Below are 22,273 nucleotides of genomic sequence, written 5' to 3'. Positions count from 1 at the left end.
CTAAAACAGTTCTGAGTTTGGTCAATTTTTAAATTCATATCGACTTCATTACTACACTAATACATGCTAATACATTACTTACAGAAGTATATCTTTCACACACATACATGACTATACGTGTACGCACATCTACACACATTAATCCAAGCACACATTACAAGCTCACAGTTAGGCATCTTATAATATTATAAAAACATCCGTATGGATAGGGGATAAAAAAATAAAATATATAGAGCCTATTACTTAGCAAAGTTGTCGATTTTGAATGATAATATAATATTTAGAAACGTTCTAGTTTTTCAGAGATAAATCAGTACAAACAAAAAAAAATCTTTAGAAAATTTGTTTAGAAGCTTATTGAGCTCGTAATAATCACTAGAATATCGGTAAAATATAAGTTCTAGAGAGAAATATTTAATAACCCAGATGCTCTTGAAACCGCTTCAAAAGCCAATAACGGTACTCTTTGAAAGTTTCCATACAACATTCACGTTTGCACACATACATACAACACACACACAGCACAAATAGGTACACACAATAACAAAAAATAATAAATAAAAACGAGAAAACCCAAAGAAAGATTTTTATAATCGCTAACGACGCTCTACATCGATGTAGAAGTTAAATCTAGGCTATTTGATACGATAAACACCCAAAAAAGTACTAACTAGTAAAGCATTCATTCATTTATTTATTCATTCATTCATTTCATTTCATTTATTCATCTTTAAAAACAACCAATTAAACAACCAATATTGGAAATGAACTAACCTAAAGTTAGTCTATACCCAATCTAAACCATCTGGAACAACCGCATAGTCAGGAAGTAATCAGTCTGTCGTGTTGTACTAGTTAGAGACTGCGGTTTCACTCGTGTGTCCGGAAATATATAGCCTATGTTCTTATTTATATTTGTGCTAAATTTTGTACAGATCTGATGAGCTGATTTTGCGTTAAATGCAAAGATATAGCCTATATACTCAAGTAACTTCGTGCTAAATGTTATATACTTAAACCTGACTAGCTGTTTTGGTGTAATGAGAAGCAAATATTTATAATATCTATACTGATATTATAAAGCTGAAGAGTTTGTTTGTTTGTTTGTTTGAACGCGCTAATCTCGGGAACTACTGGTCCGATTTGAAAAATTCTTTCGGTGTTAGAAAGCCCATTTATCGAGAAAGGCTAGGCTATATAATTATATATCATCACGCTAAGACCAACAGGAGCGGAGCAATGCGGGTGAAACCGCGGGGAGCAGCTAGTATAATATAATAGAGCAAAATATAATAGTGTCATTAAAATTAATATATGCTTCGCTATCTTTATTTCTGTGCTTTATTTTATACAGATATAACGAGCTGCTTTTGCGTGAAGGAGTATTAAACATTTTTTCAATAAGTCGTAATAAAATTATTTAATTATAAGTTAAGACCGATGAGATTTTCCTTTGACTACGAAATAATTGAATGAAATATGATAAAATAAGCTGCATATAGGTACTATAAATTCCGAAAGTTATATGGTATCCGTATTAAAATTTAATTATTGATGGATACGAACATATTTGCTGCTATTTTCCGCAAGAAATACTGAGCCAATTTTGCCGAAATTTGGTATGCAGATTTATTATAGGCTGGAGTAATATATATGCTACTTTCCCAATACATATACGTGCGGTGACGTGGGCTAAAGTTAGTACATAATAAATTAAAATCACACGTGAGATATAATATGTTATGTACATAAAATAAATCATGAACAAAAATATAGATATGAATTCAATTTCATCATAATATTATTTCTACATTTCTATATTATACTAGCGGTCCGCCCCGGCTTCGCCCGTGGTACATATGAAACATAATTTGGAAAATCCAAAAGTGCACGCCTCATAATTTTTTTTTAATAAATATTTATTAATTATTATTTTTGTTTATTTAATAACAATTAAACCACATCGAATCAGACCCTGAAAAATGAAAGGGTTCTATTCCTGAGCATACTCAAGCGTAAGAGAAAAAAAAAGACTCGATTAGTAAAGTATTTCGGTCGCTATCGTGTTAACAAGAAAATCCTCCGCACATACAGACACACGGACGTCCAAGACAGAACTTTTTTAAACTGTTTTTTAACTAGTTTAAATAACAAAAATGACATCAAAAATATCATGAATGTTAAAAATAGTGTTTTTTCTTAATATGTGTGTGTACTGTGTATGTATTATCTTACAAGTGCAATGTATGATACATAAAGACATTTTAAGTTTGAAAAATCAGATGTTTTGCGCGAAGTGACAGTAGTACCCACCTCAACGCTTCGCTTATGAGGCGTGCAATAGATGTTGGCCGATCAGACTTACCCGATATGCTCAGAAAATTTCATGAGAATCGGTCCACCCGTTTCGGAGGAGTATGCAGACTACCTAACATTGTGACACGAGAATTTTATATATAAGAAGATTGACTAAATTTTAATTATCATTATTTGTTACTAGCTGTTGCCCGCGACTTCGTCCGCGACTCGGTCGTTTTTCGTCATTCGTCGTTTAAAAAAAATACGTGACACTTTATTTTTGAATGTTCTTAATTGTCTCTTATAAAATTTAACTACATTAAAATTGAATACTCTGATAAGAAAATCTTAAAATCATCGAAAATCATAGACATCGAATATCTGAGGAAAACATGAATGAATGTGATTTAAATTCTACATTTCTTAGTAATTAAAATAATAATCTAAATTAAATGTAGATTAACAGTTTGAGCGCACCATTATAGAATATGTACCTAAGTAATAAATTACGTTAGTTTACATAGTAACTTTACTAAAAACACGATGACTTTCTTTCGCGCTCGGTACCACAAACTAAACATGTTTGTGGTACGTGGCCCGCGTCACTTTACCCCCCACGAGTTCCCCTCCGTTGCTATGCGAAAATACATTCGTCGCCCTACTGTAGGAAAAATTGTAATACTGCGGCCTGGGCGTTATAACACGCTCAGGGAATTCCTGAGTGCTAATAGACTTCCGTCTATCGGCATTTATACCAATTTTATATTAATATCACCATCTTGAGGAAAAGCTTCTAATGTCGATTTAAAACGCATATATACGGATTAACCTGATGAATTAACATGTTCTAAAATTGTGAAATGAGTTCAGTTTAAAATTCGAGAAATATTGATTTCTTGTATTCGATTATTCGTCGTAGTCGAATACAAAATATATTTAAAGAAACTTAGGTTGGCCTTCAGGCAAAAGGGATCCTATCAAATGATAAACTTGACCTTGTATCTTAAAAGTAAGAATGAAAGGAGCATCTAATAATTGTTGAGCACCAAAGGATCATTTAAAACGCAATACTATAAGAGCTAATATTGTCTAAGAACTGTTTAGATTGCACATGTTCGGTGTTCCTCTAAAACTTAAAAGTAGTGATTTCAAAGGTTCCGGCGTATCTTCAAACGAAAGCCGACTCCTTACTCCACTTTAAAGCATTACAAAAAGAACATACTACGTTAATATCGCCTATACAGAAGATGATCTGTAATCAATTGTGAGGTTATAAGCAAACCCACTTTTATATTATTTTGTCGGACCACACCACCGAATTTGTAGATTGATCTTCTATGTTTACCTCTAAGTCATTAAGACTATGTCGAAATCTGTTTGCAATAAGACGGGCCTCTCGCTATTCGTCCGTTTAAAGAGACCAATAGTTTCAATTCTTAATCTTTCATTAAACAAACTTATTAATCGTTCTTGTCTCAAATAATGGTAATATTCGCGTCCCTACTCTAGTCATTGCTTATGCTCATGTTCATCTTCGAGAGATCGAATAATATTATGGTGCACCCTATTATTTGTCAAACGGTCTTCATATTGAGTAAAAGTTTCAGAATTCTCGAGATAAAATATGACGATCGTGATCAGCTGTGAGACGTAATTCCCTCTCAGTGAGGGTTTCGGTCTCACGGGATAGTACAATATGCCATTTGCGATCAGCTGTGAGACGTTATATATACCCTCAGTGAAGGTTTCGGTCTCACAGGATAGTACATGCCGTTCGCGGTCAGCTGTGAGCCGCAATTCTCGTTGTGAAGCGGTTTCAGGTTCGGCATAACACATGTTGTTTTCGGTCAATAGTAAGCCTCTTATCTCTAACGATCCTTAAGAACTCTTATTTCTCATTTTCTTAACTTTGCTCGAATTTCGATATATAAAAATTTTTTAGGTGGCACTGATGCGGGTGAATAAAAATTAAAACGGACTAAGAGTGTTATAATCTCAATCATCATCATCAATACATATAATAAAATTGTGGAAAAGTGATGTCTGTACAATTAAAATATGTAGAAAAAAATTAGCAGGTGTTATTATTATCGAGAAATCGAGAGAAACCATTTTTTTCTCTTAAAAGCTCCCCCCCTCCCACTTCCCGAACTCCGATTGACCGTAATTTATTTTTCCTTACATTTTTATCATATCCTTTTCTAATGGGTTTCATCCTACTGCGATTTTTTTTTGTTTCAAAAATTATCTACCCTGGTGTATAGGTAAATTTTCCACATAAAATGTCCTTTAAATTATGTCGTATTATATTTTTAACCCCCGACGCAAAAAGACTGGTGTTATGTGTTTGACCGCTATGTATTTCTGTGTGTGTGTGTGTGTCTGTCTATGGCACCGTAGCTGGCTAACAGGTAAACCGAATTAGATGCGGTTTTTTTTGTTAGGCAGAATATTTTTCGACGCTGGTTCTTAGATAAAGTGTATCAAAATTGGTTCATCCACTTATTATACCTACATAGGGGTAAAAGTGGGAATGAAAAAAATGAAAGTTATAATTTATTTTTAAAGATCGTCGGGAAGTTTATGAAATTATTTATTCCTTTTTCTATACACTTTTCTTCGTCTAAACGGTTTAGTTACGTGCTCTCTCTCTCTTCAGCCTTTAGTTACGTGCGTGAGACAGGAAAGATCTAATTTGGATTTGTTTCTGGATTTGATAAAAACTGAGTATCGATTAAGCTGATCAGTGGCTACTGGCTACACCATAGATTATTAAAAACATCCGTTTAAGAAAGGAAGGAAATAGAATTTGCTCCTCTCCCCCCCCCTGGTTCCTCAAAAATAATCACTATCACTACATAGTATAAAACAAAGTCGCTTTCCCTGTCCCTATGTCCCTATGTCCCTTTGTACGCTTAAATCTTTGAAACTACGCAACGGATTTTGATGCGGTTTTTTTTAATAGATAGAGTGATTCAAGAGGAAGGTTTATATGTATAATAACATCCATTAAATAGTGGAGAAATACTGTTATTTTTGAGGTTTCTAATGTGATGTCGTAAAAAATTACATTTTTTCCGCTTAAATTGCAAACGCAGGCTGAACCCTACGAGTTTTATCAAAATAATGTACTAAGTATTATACACATTGAAAAGGTCTACAGAAAAGTCCGCGATGGTATATGTCTATCTCTTATGGATAACCCACAATAACTTTTTTTTGTCATTTACTTTTTACGACAAATAATGGCTAATTTTCGATGCGATTTTAACCAATACAGCATTAATCCTTAACCAATTAAATACCTTGAATACATTGTTCATTTAATATAGATCTATATGGCCCTTTACACCGTATGATTTAAGTGAATATTTTCGAAGATATTACAGATTTAAAAATTGCGGGACGTAGCGTTTGCGGCGGTACCGGCCGGCCGCCCGGCTATCTATTTTATACCCGTGCGAAGCCGGAGCGAGCCGCTATGTTTTTATATACAACGTTCACAGTTTTTCTGTAGTGTATTTAGTATCAGCATTGCACCCGTGCGAAGCCGGGGCGAGTCGCTAGTATGTAATGCTACGTAAAAGAAATTTTACGTAGAATTAGTTAGGCATTTCTTTTTTGATTTTCGATATTATATACTAATCATAATTTTTAATTACAATATGTAGTAACTATTTGGTATAGGTTAGGCATTTCATTTCTTGATTTTCTTTAATAATTTGGTACGTAAGTTTTTTAGCTCAGTTTAGTAAGAAATTTTAATAACAATTCTTTTACTTATTTATGGTAGTACAACAGTACAGTATGGTTGTACGTATTTACTCAATAATTGTATGTTAAGTAGTAATTCAGCATGGGCGTAGCCACGGTGGGGCTGGGTGGGGCGCTTACCCTGGCTTTGATCTGGTAGGTACTAATTGTGAAGGGGAGTGGGCGTGGGCGTGGGATTGGGACTGAACGTGGCATATATGGCGTGGGAGTGCGAGTGGGCGCGGGAGTGGGAGCATGAAAATAAAAATGATTTTTTATTGTTGCCCCACCCTGAGCCCATGGTCATAGGTCCCATAGTCACTATTCCACGCGAACGAAGTCGCGGGGACAGCTAGTAGACAAATATAATCAGAAAGCTTTGAACTCCTAAGCTCAACCACAAAAGATAGACATTTATGATGTCGGGAGATATTTTTTATATAATATGGAGAACATTTCTTTCATACTTGATTTCTGTGTAGCTTTAACCATTAAGATACACGCATTAAGAACGCACACGCGACGAAAGCTTAAAAATGGAGTTGCTGCTCTGCTCACGAATATGAAAAATAATTGTACCAAGTTTCGTTTAAATCCGTCGAGTAGTTTTTGTTTCTATAACGGTTATACAGACAGACAGACGGACAAACATTTTTGACGTCGATGTCGATCTCTAATCACCTCGTGATAGTTATTTAGGAAATATATTTCATGTGCAGAATTGACCTCTACAGATTTAATATAAGTAGGTATACATATATTTAGATTCCAATTTCCATGTAACGTTAAATTCGACTATATAATAACTAACAGACAACGCACGTTACTCTCGTTTCCGTAAGTTGAGGCGGCTACATATTCGGTCCTAATAACATGACTTTTTGTGAACGAAACGACAGCGCGGTTTAATTCGATGGCAACACCATCAGAAAAAAGGAAATATTTTTAACTTTGAAAAAATATTATGATTTACACTATTAATACTATTTTAACATTAACACAAAATATAAGACTGTGAGTGTGTAAAAATAAATCCAGCTAGTATCACATCACACTTATGTTTATAATTAGGTATACGACATGAAAATATATTAATTACCAAGCAATAATCATACAGATAAATACTGAACAAAAGTATTAACAGTCAAAGTATATTTTTACTAACAACATGTAAATGATGAAGGAATAATAATTATCAACGAACTAACCTTTTTGTATTAGAGTCCCGCCTCTTGATCGAATTATTAAAACACGAAGATTTTTAAAAATGTAACCAATGAACACAATCAATATTAGATTAACTGTAATGGTGTCTAGTTTGACTTAAAATAATATACATCTACCCTCACTTTTAAAAATGTAGTATATTCACACGAATTATATAAGCGCACCTTATAGGGAAGGGAAGATTTATTATGGGTTAAAGAGTTAAATAAATAAATAACATAATTATATTTAAATTATTAATTTTTAACATTGTGTTCAGTAGTGTTAACATGTAAATTGATTTGATTTTTACGAAATCTCATAGATGGCGCTGAATCAAATTTGTCTTTATAGTACTAAGATTCATTAAACAGTTTCTCTGCCCAAATAACGTAAATGACGTAGTTTTTATAGCGTAAAGCTAGATAATAGCATGGCTTACTCAAAAACAACATTTAAACATGAGTCTTTAGATTGTACGCTGTCGTAGTTCACGGAATACGTAAGAAAAGTAAAGGTTCACAGCTCCTCCCCCGGAGGTGATAGCATGATAATATGTTTAAAAAAACCTCACACGACCTGTTAGTAATATTCATGCAAAATTTGAAGTCAATCTATGCAGTACTTTTCGAGATTAGCTCGGACAAACATACAGACAAACAGACAAACAGACAAACAGACAAAAATTCTAAAAACTATATTTTTGGCTTCTATATCGATTATAGATCATGGATTATGTATTCTTTTAAAAAAATATTCAATGTACAGTTTTGACTTTCCTACGATTTTATTATATGTATAGATGACATAAAAATGATTAAAACCATTTTCAGCTCTTAAAAAATATAACCCATGCTTTTCCGGAATATAGCGCTAAATTTATGATGAGCGCTTAGAGCTCGGGAGTTTTTATAAACATACAAAAAAAACTTTCCTCTTTAATCTTTAGTTTAGCTCTATAAATCATTCCTTTCAATAATATAGATACCTATAGATATATGCGGGTGTTAAATCGTTATTGATAGTGGGAAGCTAAGAGAAAAGCGGGATAAATGGACTGAAGACATCCGAGATCTTTTATCGATAAAGCCATCCATTTTACGAGACGGAACAACCCTAGTGACCTCTGATAAAGGGCACAAGATGCATGTGTTCATTAACTATAGGTACTCTATATAGTCTATACTACTAAGTACTAACATAGATAATATCTACTAGTATAGTATTATAATATTTGTGGTCTATACTAATATGAAATATCTATATTCTATACTATCATCACTACATTGTATAAAACAAAGTCGCTTTTTCTGTCCCTATGTCGCTTTGTATGCTTAAATCTTTAAAACTACGGAACTGATTTTGATGCGGTTTTTTTTATAAAGAGAGTGGAAGGTTTTAGTTTATAATTTATTAGGTTTGAGACAAAGCGGGCGAAGCCGCGGGCGGTAAGCTAGTAATATTATAAAGCTGAAGAGTTTGTTTGTTTGTTTGAACGCGCTAATCTCAGGAACTACTGGTCCGATTTGAAAAATTCTTTCGGCGTTAGATAGCCCATTTATCGAGGGACATTTTATAAGCTATATATCATCACGCTAAGATCAACAGGAGCGGAGCCGGTGAAATCGCCCGGCACAGCTAGTCTATTATAAAATAACACATTTTTCGCAATATATCCGACCATCACGTGAAAATTTAAAATCATCAGGAGCATCTTGGTTTGTAACAGAGGCGGCTCGCCCTAAGGAGCGCTGGTGCAGTGAACTCCCATAAATAATTATAATAAAATCATACTCCTTAATTTCATTATTAATATTAATTATTACTATTTAAAATCAATCGTAATCGTAAAAATCTACTGTCAATACCAATGAATATATCCATCATTCCATCATTCCATACACTTGAATAATACTGTATTTATACAGTAACGCGCGAAGGGGAGCGCTCACGATTGCGCTCACAATGAAAAAATATTTAGTACATTTCCTAATACGAAATCCAATAGGAGTGAAAGAGATGGTTTGCCAGTGCCCTGCGCGCGTGAAACAGAAGATTTTCTATGGAAAGATAGCAAAATTCGGTGCGCCGCTCCCGCAAACGTTGCCGGTTCGTTTTTACCGCCGCGCGCGACATTGCCACTCTCTATTTTATAAACAAACACTCGACTCTCGAGTCAACTTCAATGCACGCGCGCGAATGCAAATTCGGGAATTTTCTAATTAAAATCATAAGATACGTGTTGAAATAGTCTGTAGTTATCAGTATTACTTGTGAGTGTGAAAATGAACAATTATAATGTGGCGTTCATTAAAAAGTGTGTTAAAACGTTACAAATTCGGCTTGAATTGAAAGCAGGGACTGCCACGGCCTGAACTTGACCTTACGCAAAAATGTACGATAAAAACGAAAACATATACGCGTGTGTTTAAATCCGAACAATATTATGTGAAAACACCGTGGTTGTATGGTTGTGATGAAAGCAACAACAGACATTTACGAATGTCTTGTCGCTTTAAGTTATAGATATTTTTGCACACCAAAAAGAAAGACGTATGTATTTCCTTTATAAGTAATTTTTTTGATAAATGTACTGCTTTACACCACGTATTTTCAGTGTTTTATTTCAAGTGAACACCCATAAAATTTTGTCACGAGCCGCCTCTGGTTTGTAAGATTATATTCCAGATAAAAAGGTATGTTAGCAGTTGCTTAACAAAATTTTCCCGCCCACAGAGATTCTACGCACACAGCTAGAATAACAAATAATTTGGAAAATCCAAAAGTGCACGCCTCGTAATTTTTTTTAATAATTATTTATTAATTATTATTTTTGTTTATTTAATAACAATTAAACCACATCGAATCAGACCCTGAAAAATGAAAGGGTTCTATTCCTGAGCATACTCAAGCGTAAGAGAAAAAAAAGACTCGATTAGTAAAGTATTTCGGTCAAAATCCTCCGCACATACAGACACACGGACGTCCACGACAGAACTTTTTTAAACTGTTTTTTAACTAGTTTAAATAACAAAAATGACATCAAAAATATCATGAATGTTAAAAATAGTGTTTTTTCTTAATATGTGTGTGTATGTATTATCTTACAAGTGCAATGTATGATACATAAAGACATTTTAAGTTTGAAAATTCACATGTTTTGCGCGAAGTGACAGTAGTACTGGTAGTACCCACCTCAACGCTTCGCTTATGAGGCGTGCAAAACAAAACACGAAGTACAAAAAAGATAGACACAAGAAAGTAGAATTTAACTTGTTTTATGAAAAACTACAACGGCAGTGTTTTCTATCCATAAGTATCTTCTCTGTCTGTCTAACAGAATACAGATATTACAGGAACCCGCGAAAATATGCATGTTTGACAAGAACTATTCCACAAAGTATATGCAAAACAATATTACAAACCAATGCAACATTGACACAAAATGCATACGTTAGCCGTTCATAAGTAGGCTTGAAAACAGCATACGTAAAGATACTTGTGTTCTTGTTCCCCTTTGTGATGGGGCCTTGGCTGGAGTGGAGGCTGAGTAATCGATAAGACTCATATTATTATAAGGTTTGGAGGGAAAATTATTTTATTTTTAACTTGGTGTAAATACTCGTGATGTGATGTGTGGGTGTTAGTTATTTGATTATGGGAATGTTATTAGATTTTTTGTTTTGTTATTGCTAAATAAAATAGTAGGTACATTATACATATTATACTTACTTATGTGTTTGTTAAACAATAATGAAAAAATGTTGAATCTGATCTTTATTTTGTTACCGACCGACGACGTTCTTAAAAACCACTGAAAACAAACAATTTCATGAGCTTATAATAACCAACTGCGCCAAAATAGGGTAATGCTTTTCGAATTTGTCTGTACATTTCTTTGGCACACTCTGTAGTTTTGATTGATTTGAGTTTGAGAAGTGTCGTCAGCTTCGTCTTAATTGTTAGTGACACTGGGTATGAGGTGTCAATTAATTATTATGGATGGGTTAATAAATTTATGTAAAATTAAGCTGGTGATTGTTGTAAGAAAATATATAATAACTAGCTGTCCGCCCCGGCTTCGCCCGTGGTACCTACATGTTTAAACTATCCTATCTCTCAAGTTGGATCGAACTGCACATGGTGTGCGAATCATTATAATCGGTTAATGTGGTTTAGGAGTACATTGAGGACAAACATTGTGACACGAGACTTATATATATTATCTAAGATTATCGAAAGTCTTCTAAAAAGTCATGAATTTGTTGACATATAACCTACCAACTTACCTGGTACACGATTTCCCACTTATTTCAATATGTAAACTGCATTTTAAACTTACTAATGCATCTAACGTCTTATAAACAGTTTAGATTTAATACAAGAGCGTCAAAAGTAAGAAAATTTTATGTACCAATAACAAAAAATTGTTATGACCAGCGATCTAGAAAATATTATATACCAAAAATTTGTAACATGTACCCGATTTTACTAGACGATAATAAATTAAAAATAGGATCTGTAAAGAGTAAATTAAAAAAATACATTTTGTCAAATATCTAGTATTAGCTTTCCGCCCGCGGCCTCGCCCGCGTTGGCTGAAACTTAACATAATATAGATTATTTATATTATACTGAAGCCTTCATCTTGTCGAATCACTCTAACAGAAAAAAAAACTGCATCAAAATCAGTTACTTAGTTTTGTAGATTTAAGCATACATAGGTACAGAGAAATGTGACTTTGTTTTATACTATGTACCTAAACTTTGTTTTATACTATGTATGTCATTTATAGCGGTATTTAAGTGTTTGTTTATCAACTAACTAATTTGGCAATGTATAACCTAGGTTAATCTATAATAAGTAGGAGCGCAACGCCAACAAACTGTTTTACAGTTTGGCGAAAATTTGTAAAGGTTATAATATAGTGTTACTAAATGGTAAATTAATAAAAAAAAAAATCTAACGTCTTATAATTGCACCATTATTTAATAAATCAAGCGTTAATTAATGGACTGTTAAAATTAACCAGGAAGGAAATCTAACAGACCATTAACAAATCGACCATTAACTATGTTATGTTCACAAAATCAATCATTTTAAAACCAACTTTGCTACATTCACCTTAATTCGTAGCTTCCAACAGTTTAAAACCTGCATTATTTACATCTAGAACATAACAAAACGCGTATTTATTTACCAAAGTTACCTGCATTATTTACTAGACCATATTATACTTATTTACAAAACGCGGTCGTGGCCTATTTGACACGAGAAGTAGCACACAATAACAATAGACAATTCTTATAGAGATCCCCTCAACAATTGAACAGTATTTAGACCAATAAATGAGAATTTTTCATTTATTTTTATGATGGTTCGTGGTAATATAACGGATAGATATTATATTGCATGCTTGATATTTAATTGAAGACTATATAAACTGTGCTATATAGCTAGGCTAGGAGATTTTCCGTCAATTTCACATTTATTATAGACGGCATGCATTATTTCTTTAACACTGGTTTGACCCAAGTGCTTTTAATAATTTATCGTGAAATAGAAAATGACTAGTTTCCTCGACTATTAATCCAAAATAAATGATAAATTGATTGAATCTTCTCAACAAAATTATAGTTTTATTTCCTTGATCTTTAGTTTTTATAATTAAACCAAATAAATACCTAATCTAATCCATAAACTTCTAGGTATTTATATAAGTAAACATGACCTATACCCGAAATCAAAAACATGAATGGAAATTTCATTTCCATAGAAAATACGTTAAATGTGAAACAGACATACTGACACGTACGTGACGTTATGACAACAGATAAATAACACATGTTATAGCTTCAATAAATCTTTTGTAACAGTGCATTTTCATCAAATGAACATAGAGCTAGAGCTAGAGCAAGAGCATTCTTTCGTGATCTTTTAGTGTAAACGAAAACTCGTATTCAGTGTTGTTCAGTATTAGAACATTGCATAGAATCTTTTCGAACGCACTAAGATAACGAAAGAATGCTCTACGCCTGTTTACACTAATGGAATGTGACATAGTGGGGTTAGAATGAGCATTCGCTCGTTTGATGTAAATGCACCGTTGCATAAAATTGTTATATTTCTAAGCTTTATTTATTAAAAAAAAAGCTTTCAGTTGTCATGGTGTGAACAAGGGTGAAAATTCGTGTTTGTACTTTATTTTTAGCGTGCTAACGTCAATCAACTTTGAAATTGCATGCAATTTTAGATTTTAGGGTTGCCTCTCAAGGTTTCTTTAAAACGTTTAGAAAGTAAGTAAAATGGACTTTGATAAAGGTTAAAATATAATACAACTAAGTTATAAACCAGTGAAGAAATCTTTTGAACTAAAAAAAAATATAGAAGAAAGCAATCAGAAAAGGAATTATAAAAATAACTAGATTTCCGCCCGCGGCTTCGCCCGCGTTTGCAAAGGAAAACCCGCATAGTTCCCGTTCCCGTAGGATTTCCGGGATAAAACCTATCCTATGTGTTAATCCAAGTTACCCTCTATATGTGTGATAAATTTCATTGTAATCGGTTCAGTAGTTTTTACGTGAAAGAGTAACAAACATCCATACATCCATACATCCTTACAAACTTTCGCGTTTATAATAGTATTAAGATTAAGATTGAACAAAACCGCATTCCGTCTTCACTTCAGGAAGTAGCAACTTATCCTTAAAAACAATGTAAATATAAAAGTTTATACATCAAGTGGGTGTACAAGCAAATTTTTGAACAATAACATCAAAGCATCATATACCTATTTAGTAAGAGACTACGATCAAAAGCTATGTACCCTACTCAAGTTGAGAGCCACTTAAGATTGAGAAACAAGGCAGGAAACCCTTCAAGTTACGAAACACAATATCTTATAGTTAATTGCGCCCCGCGGTTTCACTCGCGGACAAAACCACGAGCAATTAACTATATTCGTTCTAAATTTCATACAGTTAGTGGTTAAGTCGTTCACAAATGGACAAACGCACAAAGCTTTCGCATATTTTATAATGTAACTAGCTGTTGCCCGCGACTTCGTCCGCGATTACGTCGTTTTTCGTCATTCGTCGTTTAAAAAAAATACGTGACACTTTATTTTTGAATGTTCTTAATTGTCTCTTATAAAAATAAACTACATTAAAATTGAATACTCTGATAAGAAAATCTTAAAATCGGAGGACATCGAAAATCTGAGGAAAACATGAATTTGATTTAAATTCTACATTACTTAGTAATTCAAATAATAATCTAAATTAAATGTAGATTAACAGTTTGAGCGCATCATTATATAATATGTACCTAAGTATTAAATTACGTTAGTTTACATAGTAATTTTACTAAAAACACGATGACTTTCTTTCGCGCTCGGTACAACAAACTAAGCATGTTTGTGGTACGTGGCCCGCGTCACTTGACCCCCCGCGAGTTCCCCTCCGTTACTATGCGAAAATACATTCGTCGCCCTACTGTAGGAAAAATTGTAATATTTTAAATTCGAGAAATATTGATTTCTTGTATTCGACTATTCGTTGTAGTCGAATACAAAATATATTTGAAGAAACTTAGGTTGGCCTTCAGACAAAAGGGATCCTATCAAATGATAAACTTGACCTTGTATCTTAAAAGTAAGCATGAAAGGATCCTCTGGTAATTGTTGAGCACCAAAGGATCATTTAAAACGCACTACTATAAGAGCGAATATTGTCTAAGAACTGTTTAGATTGCACATGTTCCTCTAAAAGTAGTGATTTCAAAGGTTCTGGTGTATCTTCAAACGAAAGCCGACTCCTTACTCCTCTTTAAAGCATTACAAAAAGAACATACTACGTTAATATCGCCTATACAGAAGATGATCTGTAATCAATTGTGAGGTTATAAGCAAACCCACTTTTATATTTGTCGGACCACACCACCGAATTCGTAGATTGATCTTCTATGTTTACCTCTTAAGTCATTAAGACTGTCGAAATCTGTCTACAGTAAGACGGGCCTCTCGCTATTCGTCCGTTCAAGAGACCAAATAGTTTCAATTCTTAATCTTTCATTAAACAAACTTATTAATCGTACTTGTCTCAAATAATCTTGTCTCAAATAATGGTAATATTCGCGTCCCTACTCTAGTCATTGCTTATGCTCATGTTCATCTTCAAGAGATCGAATAATATTATGGTGCACCCTATCATTTGTCAATCGGTCTTCATATTGAGTAAAAGTTTCAGATTATCGAGATAAAATATGCCATTTGCGATCAGCTGTGAGACGTTATACCCTCTCAGTGAAGGTTTCGGTCTCACAGGATAGTACATGCCGTTCGCGGTCAGCTGTGAGCCGCAATTCTCGTTGTGAAGCGGTTTCAGGTTCTCGGCATAACACAATATGTTGTTTTCGGTCAATAGTAAGCCTCTTCCCTCTAACGATCCTTGAGAACTCTTATTTCTCATTTTCTTAGCTTTGCTCGAATTTCGATATAAAGATTTTTTAGGTGGCACTGATGCGAGTAAATAAAAATTAAGTTAAAACGGACTGAGAGTGTTATAATCATCAATCATCATCATCATCAATATATATAATAAAATTGTGGAAAAGCGATGTCTGTACAATGAAAATATGTAGAAAAAAATTAGCAGGTGTTATTATTAAATCGATCTTGAACCCAAAACTGTAGTTAAAAATTTTTTTGTCTGTTTATCTGTATGTTTGTGCACGCTAATCTCAGAAACGGCTTATTCGATTTAGATGCGGTTTTCACTAATGTATTGTGGTAATCTTCATTTAACAGTTAGTGTTTATTTCATGTCAATCGGTTCATAAATAAAAAAGTTATGACAATTTATAAGTAATCACGGCGAACATTTGCTAAGGCATTCTATTGTACACTGTACAGTGTACGATAAAACGTAATTTATCTGTTATACGCTACAGTTATTCGTTTACATGTCCAGATGATCATATCAAAATTCCCCAAGGGTTTGGGGGTAAGCTGAGGTAGTAGGGGGGGCGGGGTCAAATTAACATTATGGTTACTTCTAATAGGTAAATTTTCCACACAAAATGTCCTTTATATTATGTCGTATTATATTTTTAACCCCCGACGCAAAAAGACGGGTGTTATGTGTTTGACTGCTATGTATTTCTGTGTGTGTGTGTGTGTCTGTCTATGGCACCGTAGCTTGCTAACAGGTAAACCGAATTAGATGCGGCTTTTTTTTGTTAGGCAGCATATTTTCCGACGCTGGTTCTTAGATAAATTGTATCGAAATCGGTTCATCCACTTATTATACCTACATAGGGGTAAAAGTGGGAATGAAAAAAATGATATAATAATTTATTTTTAAAGATCGTTGGGAAGTTTATGAAATTATTTATTCCTTTTTCTATACACTTTTCTTCGTCTAAACGGTTAAGTTACGTGCTCCCTCTCTCTCTCTTCAGCCTTTAGTTACGTGCGTGAGACAGGAAACATCTAATTTGGATTTGTTGCTGGATTTGATAAAAATTGAGTATCGATTAAGCTGATCAGTGGCTACACCATACATTATTAAAAACATCCATTTAAGAAAGGAAGGAAATAGAATTTGCTCCTCTCCCCCCCTGGTTCCTAAAAAATAATATGACATAATTTAAAAGAAATTTTACGTAGAATTAGTTAGGCATTTTTTTTTTTGATTTTCGATATTATATACTAATCATAATTTTTAATTACAATATTATGTAGTAACTGGTAGTAACTATTTGGTATAGGTTAGGCATTTCATTTCTTGATTTTCTTTAATAAGTTGGTACGTAAGTTTTTTAGCTCAGTTTAGTAAGAAATTTTAATAACAATTCTTTTAATTATTTATGGTAGTACGTATTTACTCAATAATTGTATGTTAAGTAGTAATTCAGCATGGGCGTAGCCACGGTGGGGCTGGGTGGGGCGCTTACCCTGGCTTTGATCTGGTAGGTACCAATTGTGAAGGGGAGTGGGCGTGGGCGTTGGCGTGGGCGTGGGAGTGGAAGCATGAAAATAAAAACAATTATTGTTGCCCCACCTTGAGCCCATGGTCATAGGTCCCATAGTCACTATTCCACGCGGACGAAGTCGCGGGCACAGCTAGTAGACAAATATAATCAGAAAGCTTTGAACTCCTAAGCTCAACCATAAAAGATAGACATTAATTATGATGTCGGGAGATATTTTTTATATAATATGGAGAACATTTCTTTCATACTAATAATTGTACCAAGTTTCGTTTAAATCCGTCGAGTAGTTTTTGTTTCTATAACGGTTATACAGACAGACAGACGGACAAAAATTTTTGGCGTCAGTGTCGATCCCTAATCACCTCGTGATAGTTATTTAGGAAATATATTTCATGTACAGAATTGACCTCTACAGATTTAATATAAGTATTATTCATATAATTAGATGCCAATTTCCATGTAACGTTAAATTCGACTATACAATAACTAACAGACAACGCAGGTTACTCTCGTTTCCGTAAGTTGAGGCGGCTACATATTCGGTCCTCATAACTTCACTTTTTGTGAACGAAACGACAGCGCGGTTTAATTCGATGCCAATATCATCAAAAAAAGGAAATATTTTTAATTGTGAAAAAATATTATGATTTACACTATTAATACTATTTTAACATTAACACAAAATATAAGACTGTGAGTGTGTAAAAATAAATCCAGCTAGTTTCACATCAAACTTATGTTTTTAATTAGGTATACGACATGAAAATATATTAATTACCAAGCAATAATCATACAGGTAAATACTGAACAAAAGTATTAACAGTCAAAGTATATTTTTACTTACAACATGTAAATGATGAAGGAATAATAATTATCAACGAACTAACCTTTTTGTATTATTGTTTATAAATATAAATTCATAAACAATAAATTTATAAAGAATAGAAAAAATTCGACCACTAAAGAATGCTGGTTCGAGTCCCGCCTCGTTATCGAATTTTTAAAACACGAAGATTTTTAAAAATGTAACCAATGAACACAATCAATATTAGATTAACTGTAATGGTGTCTAGTTTGACTTAAAATAATAAACATCTAACTACCCTCACTTTTAAAAATGTAGTATATTCACACGAATTATAAGCGCACCTTATAGGGAAGGGAAGATATGGGTTAAAGAGTTAAATAAATAAATAACATAATTATATTTAAATTATTAATTTTTAACATTGTGTTCAGTAGTGTTAACATGTAAATTGATTTGATTTTTACGAAATCTCATAGATGGCGCTGTTTCAAATTTGTATACTAATAAATTCATTAAACTGATTCTCTGCCCAAATTACGTAAATGACATAGTTTTTATTGTGTAAAGCTAGATAATAGCGTGGCTTACCCGAAACCAACATTTAAACATGAGTCTTTAGATTGTACGCTGTCGTAATACACGGAATACGTAAGAAAAAAAAAGGTTCACAGCTCCTCCCCCGGAGGTGATAGCATGATAATATGTTTAAAAAAGCGTCACCTGACCTGTTAGTAATATTCATGCAAAATTTGAAGTCAATCTATGCAGTACTTTTCGAGATTAGCCTGGACAAACATACAGACAAACAGACAAACAGACAAACAGACAAACAGACAAAAATTCTAAAAACTATGTTTTTGGCTTCTATATCGATTATAGATCATGGATTATGTATTCTTTTAAAAAAATATTCAATGTACAGTTTTGACTTTCCTACGATTTTATTATATGTATAGATATAGATAGACCTAGTCTTATTACATTTCTCTTTGGTTCAGCTATTACATGCACTTTGCTTTGTCTTTGACACTGTTTTTGAAGGCCATGATTATACAACAATAACAAGAATTTTAAAATCATTTGCAATGGGTTTTGTGTTTTGTTTTCATGTTTGTAAGGTACGTCCAGTTTTGCCATGCTTTTCTTTGAGACTATTGCCACAATTTGCGATTTACATTTTGTAGATTATAGCGCGCTTAGCGCTTCACTATGAATATCGAGTATCTTTCCAGAAACATATATTTTGTAACGTTAAGGGACACTGAAAAATAGCTACGACACAAACCAGCAATGAAAAATGTAGCAAAAATATTCCTTTTTAGAGCAGACGAATTTGCGAAGGTCGTCATTATACACCCAAAATAAACGCAGAATAAACTTTAATTGCGCTATTCAACAAAAACTGCAAGTATTTTGAGTTATTAAAGACTAGGCCTTTATAAACTAGGACTTTTTATTTATTTATTTTATTACACTGATATAAAACAACAATAAAATATACAAAAAACAACATTAAAAAATATAATTCTCATGTTCAATTGTATAGGAATATTTATTTACATAAGAATGACGTATCACAATTGACGGAACTTTCACTACGCAGTGATCTCTGCCAGGCAACCTAGGAAAAGGTCAAAAAGTGAAATATTATATATTATGAGAACTTGTTTATGGGTTAAAATAAATGCAAATATCCTTCCTCCTTTAAAGGTCCTTTTGGGACCGTAAACATTTAAGGAGGAAGGTTTAGTTCATAAGGCCAGTAAAATTAATACACCTATAAAATATTGATATGTTTGTGTATTAAGGGATTTATTAGAACTGTTAGAAGGATTTTACGATACCAGCCCCCCCTATAACGATAGATAACGTATCTACAGCTTACGTCAATCTCATACATTCGTAGTCTATTCTATTGAACGCTACGCTAACAGAAAGCCACTTGCATAGGGGGGCAGCTTGAGCTGTAAACATAGGCTGTAAATAATATTCTCGTGTGGATTTTAAATATTGGGAAGATGTTGTTAGATTTATAGCGTAGTTTTTTTTCTAAAAGATAGTATTTTTCAATTGTATGTAAAATAAATTAAATTAAAATATTACTTTTGTGTTTCGATTTTAATGTTGATAGCGACTAGAGGTTAATTGGATACAAAAAAATTGTTATGAAAAAATGTTACTTACTGTTTTTGAACATGTAGTTACCTACCTAAATAGTTAAAAATATATAAACATAAATCCTACTAATATTATAAATGCGAAAGTTTGTAAGGATGTATGGATGTATGGATGTTTGTTACTCTTTCATGTAAAAACTACTGAACCGATTACAATGAAATTTAGCACACATATAGAGGGTAACTTGGATTAACACATAGGATAGTTTTTATCCCGGAAATCCCACGGGAACGGGAACTATGCGGGTTTTCCTTTGCAAACGCGGGCGAAGCCGCGGGCGGAAATCTAGTTACAAAATATAGTACAAATATACATATTAAAGCTTTTAAATAAAAAGCTGTTATTCTTCTGGAACATTGTAACAATACCAAATATAACTCATTTCATCAGATAACATGAAACACGTTTTCAGGACAAAATTATGTTTCTTTCAGTCACTCTAATTTAAAACAGTTATACAAAAAAACCTTCATTTGAATATAAATAAAACCCAAAAGTTCCGACACGTTCGCGCCATAAATAAAATTAAGTTGAAAAAAATTTCACACTTAGGTAATTACCTCGACTCCTGTTGATATATCACCAAAACTTCCCGCCTGGTATCATTTATCACGTTTAAATTTATCCAATTATCTACGTAATTAAAGAAAAATTTAACAGACAAAAAAGATAAAGCCGAGTTTGTTTGTTTGAACACGCAAAACTCGGGAAATACTGGACCGATTTCAAAAATTATTTCACCTGCTGATCATCCATCCATTTGATATCGGCTATAGTATAATTTATAATAATATGTACCACGGGCGAAGCCGGGGCGGATTACTAGGACATTATAATTATAGAAATACTTTTATGTGAAACTATATTACTCGAAAAATTAACGATTTAACGACCAAACTGTACATACTTGAGAACGCACATCTGTGTGAGTGTTCTTTTTACTTTTAATTTAATATTTTATTTAATATGGAGTTTTTATTTATCTTTTTTTAAATTTAATATTATATTTCATTAATAGAATGTCTTGACAGCTGTAATTCTAACTGGCCAGTGATAATATAACCGACCTCTCTGCTTGTCGTAAAAAGAAAAAAAAAAATTAAAACTCATTTCTGCCCTTTATGAGGGACTGGGGCTCAAGGGCTTATATTTCTCGCACTTATAGCAGAATCAATCATCGTTTCGAATAGATGAGAGCAAAATATATTTTGCGCTTTGAAAGTTTTTTTCTAAGAAATATTGATTTGTAGGGGACGTGGAAATAATTAATGTTCTTTTATACTTCCTTCCTATCTTTAATAGCTTTGCTCGTGTGGTTTATGACCTAAATAAAAAAAAAAATTTTGACGTAATAGATATAGCTTGGATGTGAATCAATGTATCAATCAAAATGTTTATGTTTGAGGCTCTTTTATAGCCGTAAAAGAGTCAGCTAAAACGGAAGGATGTTGGCTAATCTGCGTAACTTTCAGAATCGATTCACGTAATTTTTGAAAGACTAACAAACATTTCAGAGTTGACATTCATATAAACTTACAAATTGGTTATCTGAAAGATTTATAGAGCATTTCATCTATGCTTATATTATAAAGCTAAAGAATTTGTTTGTTTATTTGTTTAAACGCGCTAATCTCGAGAACTACTGGTTCGATTTGAAAAATTCTTTCGGTGTAAAATAGCCTTGGTGTAAAATATTCATCGAGGAAGGCTATATAATATCATCTCGCTAAGACCAACAGGAGCGGAGCACTGCGGGTAAAACCGCGGAGCACAGCTAGTGTTTAATAAAATTACGTTAATACTAAAGATAGTAAATTCATCATTTAATGCATTAAAACATATAAATATGTTTTGCATATAATTTCTTACTAGTTATTGAAATGTTAGTGAACAAGTCCGAAATTAAATATAAAAAGCCTTCTTTTATCTTCAATTACAGAATCTATCGTCCTCCCATATTCTATCAAAATTTATCCATCCAAAATCTCTAAGGAATAACACATATACATATTTTCGCTTTTTATTATTCATATGTG

The sequence above is a fragment of the Colias eurytheme genome, chromosome 25 (assembly GCF_061535395.1).
Source record: "Colias eurytheme isolate Ceu_HAF_F1 chromosome 25, ilColEury1 Martin Lab GWU primary, whole genome shotgun sequence".
NCBI classification, from domain to species: domain Eukaryota; kingdom Metazoa; phylum Arthropoda; class Insecta; order Lepidoptera; family Pieridae; genus Colias; species Colias eurytheme.
Note: the sequence above shows the minus strand (reverse complement) of the source record.